Here is an 8,676-nt window from a genome sequence, read left to right on the forward strand (position 1 = left end):
ACTTTCTGTCCCATTGATGCAAACCACACAGAGACAAAGAGGAACTATGTGCAAATCAGACTCCAGAAATGCCATCATACTTTACTAATGATGTTCTAATGTTCTAATCTGGGTTCTTCACACCAGCTCCTGCCAGTTTCCTCAGCTGCTGTGAAACAATATTTCTCATGAGGCTGCACTTTGCTGGGCAGGTTACAGAGCAACATGCTTCAAGTTAGACAGACTCGAACTACACCCAGAGTGAACACATGACTCCAGAAGTCACAGGAACACAGTCTGAAGAAGGCTGACTAAACTCAGAATGTTAACTCCGTTAACAGATGCTGCTAAACCTGCTACGTTTCCCCTGCAATTTCTGTTTCTCTTTCGTCCAAATCTCTCGCGTCGGCAGTTCTTCGGTTTAGTTCAGGGAATCATTTCATCTATGATGCATATCTGAGGAAAATAAAGCATTCCGTTTGAGTCAGTCTCAGTGCTTCCAGAGTATACAATAGCTGTTTCAATTCTCTAGTCTGACATTTTGTGTCTGGTTGGCGATGTAATTCACACCCTCAGCAAACTCATCACATCCTGTTGTTCCATCTGTTTCTTGAAAGGTCATCCTCAATGGTATGTAAAATTCTCCAGAATCTCTTGAATCCCTGTTATCTAGAATCCTCCTCTCCCCTGAGCTCTCTGAGTAAACAGTCCTCTTTCTCAGTGAGAATCTGGTGCAGTTTAGCGAACTGGGCTGCGATGTGGGTCTGCAGACTGCTCTCCTGATCCTGCCCAACGGAATGGGGCGATCATGGCTGACAATGAAGAGAACAAGACTAACCCAAGACACAGGGTGACGGTAGGTACTGCAGATGCTGGAGATCAGAGTCAAGATCAGAGCGGTGCTGGAAAAGCACAGCAGGTCAGGCAGCAGGAGAATCGACGTTTCGGGCCTAAGCCCTTCATCAGGAATCCAAGACACCAAGACATAGGAGCCAGCGTAGGGGTTGTAACCTACTGTAACTTCAGAAATCTGGTGGATCTGTTTCAGTTCTGTGCCCAGAAACGGCTCTCCCTTCTCAGTCAGAGATTGTAACGAATAAGGACAAGGAATGGCTGCAATGAAAGGTTTAGATTCTGCTCCAGTCTTGATCTGATCTGCTTTCTTTTTCTTGCTCTGTGAGTTTGTGGAAAAGATTTGGATGCGAGCTGATGTGAGAGCTTGTCTCCTGGGCATCCTCTGGAATACTGTGTCCAGTTCTGGTAGCCCTGTTACAGGAAGGATATTATTAAGCTGGAGAGGGCTCAGAAAAGATTTATCGGGCTGTTGCCGAGTATGGAACATTTGAGTTATAAGGAGAGGCTGGACGGACTGGGATTATTTTCACTGGAACGTGGGAGGTTGACAGGTGACCTCATAGAAGTTTATACAATTATGAGGAGTATAGATAGGGTTAACGGTGGGTCACTTTTCCCTAGGAAGGGGGAGTTTCAAAACTAGGGGCTGCATTTTTAAATTGAGAGGAGAGAGAATTAAAAAAGACATGGGGGCAACTTTTTCACATAGAGGGTGGTTCGTGTTTGGAGCGAACGTCCTTATGAAGTAGTGGATGTGGGTACAGTCACAACATTTGAAAGACATTTGGAAAGACACATGGATAGGAAAGGTTTGGAGAGATATAGGCCAGGAGCAGGCAGGTGGGACTAGTGTGGTTTGGGATGATGGACTGGTTGGTCTGTCCCTGTGCCCTGTGACTCAATGGCTCTCCGACATGGAGTGAGAAATCTGAAGGTATTTGTGTAACTGCTGTTATCTCAAATGATGTTTTGCTCATGAAAGGAAGATCAGAGATGATCTGATCATTATCTGATAATTATCTTGGATTTGTAAAACAACGCTAGTTAGTTGCACCTCTGTTCACATTTTAAAATGCCTTTAATTTGCAGTTTTGTGCCGTGATAAATTATTGATGTGCCATCGTGTTTTTCAAAGCTGATTTTCTAACCGGGAGACACCTTCTTTTGTCTTTTGATGCTTCCTTCATACAAGTACCTGACCTTTAATTTAAATCCCAATGACTGTAGTCATCTCTCTGCAGTCAGAATAATCGAATTAGATTTACCCCTGGTGACCTTTAACCTCCCCCTGCAGCATGATGCCCCCTGCAGGAGAGGATGCTGAACTGAGATAGTGAGCAGACGGACCTGAGACCAGGTCACGTGGGTTCAATGGCCAATGACGTCGGCCAGTATTTGTAGCCCATCACCGGAATTAACCTGGACAAGATGGTGGTGATCTGAAGAACTGCTGCAGTCATTGGCCATGGGAAATTGTCCAGGGATGTGCAGGTTAGGGTGGACTGGCCTTGGGAAATTGAGCACGGGTGTCCAGGGATGTGCAGGTTAGGGTGGACTGGCCTTGGGAAATTGAGCACGGGTGTCCAGGGATGTGCAGGTTAGGGTGGACTGGCCTTGGGAAATTGAGCACTGGTGTCCAGGGATGTGCAGGTTAGGGTGGACTGGCCTTGGGAAATTGAGCACGGGTGTCCAGGGATGTGCAGGTTAGGGTGGACTGGCCTTGGGAAATTGAGCACAGGTGTCCAGGGATGTGCAGGTTAGGGTGGACTGGCCTTGGGAAATTGAGCACGGGTGTCCAGGGATGTGCAGGTTAGGGTGGACTGGCCTTGGGAAATTGAGCACGGGTGTCCAGGGATGTGCAGGTTAGGGTGGACTGGCCTTGGGAAATTGAGCACGGGTGTCCAGGGATGTGCAGGTTAGGGTGGACTGGCCTTGGGAAATTGCCCATGGTGTCCAGGGATGTGCAGGTTAGGGTGGACTGGCCTTGGGAAATTGCCCATAGTGCAGCTGGTCAGGCAGCATCCAAGGAGCAGGAGAATCGACGTTTCAGGCATGAGCCCTTCTTCAGGAATCCTGAAGAAGGGGTCATGCCCGAAACGTCGATTCTCCTGCTCCTTGGATGCTGCCTGACCTGCTGCGCTTTTCCAGCAACACATTTTCAGCTCTGATCTCCAGCATCTGCAGTCCTCACTTTCTCCTAGAAAATTACCCATGGTGTCCAGGTATGTACAGGTTAGGTGGACTGGCCTTGGGAAATTGCTCACAGTGTCCAGGGATATGCAGTTTCGGTGGACTGGCCTTGGGAAATTGAGCACGGTGTCCAGGGATGTGCAGGTTAGGTGGACTGGCCTTAGGAAATTGCTCACGGTATTCAGGGATGCGTAATTTAGGTGGATTAGCCATGGGAAATGCAGGGATACGGTAGGAGGATGGGTCTGGGTGGGATGGTTTACGGAGGGTTGGTGTGGACTCGATTGGCCAAATGGCCTGATTCTCCAGTTCAGGGATTCTATAATTCTACAATCTGATGTAGATAGAGCCAAAGTTTGATATTAAGAAGGATGTTTTCTCATTGGAGTGAAGAAGGATGAGAGGTGACTTGATAGAGGTGTACAAGATGATGAGGTATAGGTAGAGTGGATAGCCAGAGGCTTTTTCCCAGGGTGGAAATGGCTATCACAAAGGGGTATAATTTTAAGGTGACTGGAGAAAGGTTTAGGGGAGATGTCAGAGGTAGGTCCTTTACACAGAGAGTGGTGGGTGTGTGGAATGCACTGTCAGCAGTGGTAGTAGAATCAGAGACATTAGGGACATTTAAGTGACTCTCGGATAGGCTCATGGATAATAGTACAATGAAGGGTCTGTAGGTTAGTTTTACCTGAGAGTAGGATAAAAGGTCAGCACAAGATCGAGGGCGAAAGGGCCTGTACTGTGCTGTACTGTTCTATGTTTAAAGTGCTGTTAGGGAGGGAGTTTTAGGATTTTGACCCAGTGACACTGAAGGAACAGTGATCCAGTTCCAAGTCACAGTGTTAGTGTTCCCCTACACAGGTTCAAGTCCCACCCACTCCCGAGCTGTGCAATAACACGTCCTGAACAGGCTGATAAAAAAATGGTGCAGAGTTAGTATGGTGTGTGATTTGGAGAGGATATTGTAGGGACTGGTATTCCTTTCCATCTGCTGCCCTTGTCCTTGCAGTTGGTAGCGAGTGTGGAGGGGGTTTGTTGAAGAATATTTGCTTCTGTTACTGTGCGCACTTTGGAGCACCCGCCACTGTGCCTGAGAGTGGGTGAACATTGAAGGTGGTGGATGGGGTGCCAGTTAACTGGGTGCTTTGTCCTAGATGGTGCCCAGCTTCATACATGTTGGAGTGTCACCCATCTCGGAAACTGGGAAAGTATTCGATCACACCCGTCACTTGTAGATGGCGCACAGGCTTTCTGGAATCCAGACTTGTCATGTGAAGTTCCCAGTCTCTAACCCACTACTCTACTTATATGGCTGGTCCAGTTCAGCTTCTGGTCAATGGTCATCCCCAGGATGTTGATTATGGCGCATTCAGTGATGATCATGGAGTCATAGACTAGGTCAGGAGTCACATATAGGCTTCCTTCCCTGAAGGACATGAGTGAACCAGATGGATTTTTCCAGCAATCGACAATGGATTTGTGGTCATTATTAGATTCTTAATTCCAGGTTTTTATTGAATTCAAAACCCACCATCTGCCATGGCTGGGATTTGAACCCGGGTCCCCAGAGCATTATCTGGGTCTCTGGATTAACAGTCCGGCGATAATACCACTAAGCCATCAAAATTCCCTGGATAAAGCAGTCCGGGAGTCAGTGAGCTTTGAGGAGGGAATTCCAGAACTTGGCGGGGGTGGGGGGGGGGGAGGGCAGCAGGATGCAAAACATGGGGTCACCAAATGTGGGACACTGCAGCGGTCAGAGTTGGGGATCTCGATAAGGTTATGGGGTTGGAGGTGTTTGCGGAGTTAGGGAGGAAGGAGGCTTTAGCAATGTTTGAAAACATGAAGCAAGAAGATGTGGCAAGGAACATTTATGCCGCGCACAAGTGTCAGGCAATGACTATCTTCAACTAGCAAGGATCTAACTATTGGCCCATTGACTTTAAATGGTATTACCCTCAATGAATCCCTCAGTACCAATGGCCTGGGGGTTTACCATTGAGCAGAAATTGAACCAGTATAAGTATTGGATCAAAACGTTGCTCATTTGAACATGAGCCAAGGGAGGTCAGAGAGAAGAGGTAAATGGAGCCTGGTTTTTTTTGACCGAGAAGTGAGTTCTCCCTTCATGGGCAGGTGGGAGTTTGGCTGAGTTACCAAAAGCAATTGATCCCCACTGATCTCTCAGCCTTGTATTTCCAAAAGCTACAAAGATTAGGTCATAGAATCCCTACAGTGTGGGAGCAGCCCATTCAGCCCAGCAAGTCCACTCTAACCCTCCAAAGAGCATCCCAGCCTGACCCACCCCATCCCTGTAAACCCTGCATTCCCCCCTGGGCACTACAGGACAATTTAGCCATGGCCAATTCACCCTAACCCATCCATCTTTTGGACTGTGTGAGGAAACCAGAGCGCACCCACGCAGAGACGGGGAGAATATGAAAAACCCCACACCGGCAGTTGCCCAAGGTTGGGATCGAACCCAGGTTCCCTGGTGCTGTGAGGCTACAGTGCTAACCACTGACCCACCAATATACTACACTATCGGTATTGACCAACAAGTAATACAGTAACAGACCATTCTGCCCATCAGAGGTGATCCATATCCGGAATCTAATGGCAGCCCAAATGAACTAGCCTCAGACACTTTGGTCCTTCTCTCGTGTAAGTTCAGAATTTGTAATTAATTTGGAGGGAAACATGCAAAGAGGCAGCCCGCAAACTCACAGGCAAGTCTCTGAAGCCGATCTGGAGAAGGTGGGTGGTCTGGTGGCACAGTGGTTAGCACTGCTGCCTCACAGCGCCAGAGACCTGTGAGACCTCAACTCCTGCCTTAGGTGACTGACTGTGTGGAGTTTGCATGTTCTCCCCATGTCTGTGTGGGTTTCCTCCGGGTGCTCCGGTTTCCTCCCACAGTCCAAAGACGTGCAGGTCAGGTGAATTGGCCATGCTAAATTGCCTGCAGTGTTAGAACCCAAGAGGCTGTTTCGACAATGGACTTGGCAGATAAACATGGGCCAGTCCACTTCCACAGCAGAGAAAAGGGAGCAAGTTGCGAGGAAGAGGTTTTGTGTCTTTTGAGGTGTAATACAGGGAAACGGGAAGTGGCAACAAAACAGACAATAGCTCCAACACGGTGCTCCACTAAGAAACAGAAAGCAGTTACATTTTGATTCATGGGCACTGCTGGCCGGGTTTATTGCCCGTCCCTAGTTGCCCCTTGAGAAGGTGGCGGTGAGCTGCCATCTTGAACCGCTGCAAGTCCCTGTGATGTAGGTAGACCCACAATGCTGTTCAGGAGGACGTTACAGGACTGGGACCCCAGGACACTGTTTCCAAGGCAGGATGGTGAGTGGCTTGGAGGGGAACTTTGCAGCTGCAGGTGTTCCCATATATGTGTTGCCCTTGTCCATAATACTGTGAGATACAGGAACAGAAGTCGGCCATTTGATCCATCAAGTCTGTTCCATCTTCAATGTGACCTGTTAACCCTGAACACTCCTTTTCTGCTGCATTCCTATAACCCTTGATCCCTTTACTAATTAGAAATCCCGCTGTCTCAGCCTGGATATATCCAATGACCTGTCCTCAACTTCTTTTTTTTTTAGGGGGAAGTTGTTGTGGGTTTGGAAGGTGCTGTCTAAGGATTCTTGGTGAATTTCTGCGGGGCATCTTGTAGATGATGCACACAGCTGCTGTGGATTGTCAGAGAGGGAGGGAGTGGATGCTTGTGGATGTGATGCCAATAAAGTCGGGGGGCTGCTTTGTCCTGGATGGTGTCAAGCTTCTTGAGTGTTGTTGGGGCTGCCCCCATCCAGGGCAAGTGGGGAGTATTCCATCATACCCCTGACCTTGTGCCTTGTGGATGGTGGGACAGGCTTTGGGGAGTCAGGAGGTGAGTTACTTGCTGAAGGAGTCCCAGCCTCTGGCCTGCTCTCGTAGACACAGCGTTTGTCCGGCTGGTCCAGTTCAGCGTCTGGTTAATGGTAACCCCTGTCCAGGAGGTTGATAGTGGGAAAAAGAGTGACAATACTTCCATTGAATGTCGAAGCGCTGTGGTTAGATTCTCTGGTGTTGGAGATGATCATTACCTGTCCATCATGAATGTTACTTACCACTTATTGATCCAAACAGGTCTTGTAGCATTCAGACATGGGCTGCTTTAGGGGTTTAGATAGGGTTGACCATGAGAACCTTTTTCCACGTATGGAGTCAGCTATTACGAGGGGGCATAGCTTTAAATTAAGGGGTGGTAAGTATAGGACAGATGTTAGGGGTAGATTCTTTACTCAGCAAGTCGTGAGTTCATGGAATGCCCTGCCAGTAGCAGTGGTGGACTCTCCCTCTTTATGGGCATTTAAACGGGCATCGGATAGGCATATGGAGGATAGTGGGCTAGTGTAGATTAGGTGGGCTTGGATCGGCGCAACATCGAGGGCCAAAGGGCCTGTACTGCGCTGTATTTTTTTTCTATGCTTCCCTACCTGAGGAGTGGCGAATGGTGCTGAATGTTAGGCGAACAAACCCGCTCTCTGCAGCCAGAACATTGTATCCTTCTCTCTGTTCTATCACCCTGAAGCACTTTGTATGGTATGATCTTATCACCGTACGTAGGTAAATGTGGCAACGATAAATCAAAGTTAAAAAAATCACACAACACCAGGTTACAGTCTCAACAGGTTTGTTTGCAGGAACCAGCTTTCGGAGGGATGCTCCTTCATCAGGTGGTCGTGGAGCAGAACGAGACACAGAATTTATAGCAATTTAAATAAGGATGCAGAAGGCTGTGGAACAGTTGGCAGCCATCAATCGTGAATCAGAAAAACGCAACCACACAGTGAACGCAAAATGGGGCGTTTTCCTGCATTTCAAAGGGATTGGAGGTTAAAATTAGGGAGTAACAACGGGTCAGACTCCAGCTGGAAAACCTGTTTGGGATCACTATTGAAGGAAAGATATGCTGGCACTGGAGGCAATGCAGAGACGGTTCACTAAGCTGACAGCAGGGACTGTCTTATTCAGAGATGTTGAGTGGGTTGCACCTGCACCCATTGGCCTATGGAAGAACAAGATGTGGGTTTACTGATTTTTAGGGCGAGTTTCACTTTAGCTGCAGGAAGGATGTTTCCTTTTTGTGGGAATGCCTGGGACCAGATGGGATATCCTCAGAACAAAGAGTTACACATTTAAAAGGTGAGGGGGAGTCCCTTCTCGGGGAGGGATGCTTTATTACAGAGGTCTGTTGAGGCTGGGTCATTAAAAATGCCCAAGACTGGGATTGACAGATTTTTGATCAGTGAGGGAATCAAGAACTATGGGGAAAAGGCTGAAAAGTGGAGTTGAAGACTATCAGATCAGCCCGAATGGTAGAGCAGACTCTATGGACTGAACCTTCTACATCTTAAGGACTGAAGAATACTAAACTTCAATGGGAGTAGCTATTCATGGGATGAGGGTGTTATTGCCTAAGCCTAATTACCCAGAGTCAACTTCATCACTGTGGGTCTGGAGTCATGTGTAGACCAGACCAGGTTAGGATGGCAGTTTCCTCCCCTGAAGGGCATTAGTGAACCAGATGGGCTTTCCCCCAAACAGTCATTGATGCACTGATCGTCATCATTAGATTCTTAACTCAAGAGATTTATTGAATTC

Source organism: Chiloscyllium punctatum, chromosome 30, assembly GCF_047496795.1.
Source record: "Chiloscyllium punctatum isolate Juve2018m chromosome 30, sChiPun1.3, whole genome shotgun sequence".
Lineage (NCBI taxonomy): Eukaryota > Metazoa > Chordata > Chondrichthyes > Orectolobiformes > Hemiscylliidae > Chiloscyllium > Chiloscyllium punctatum.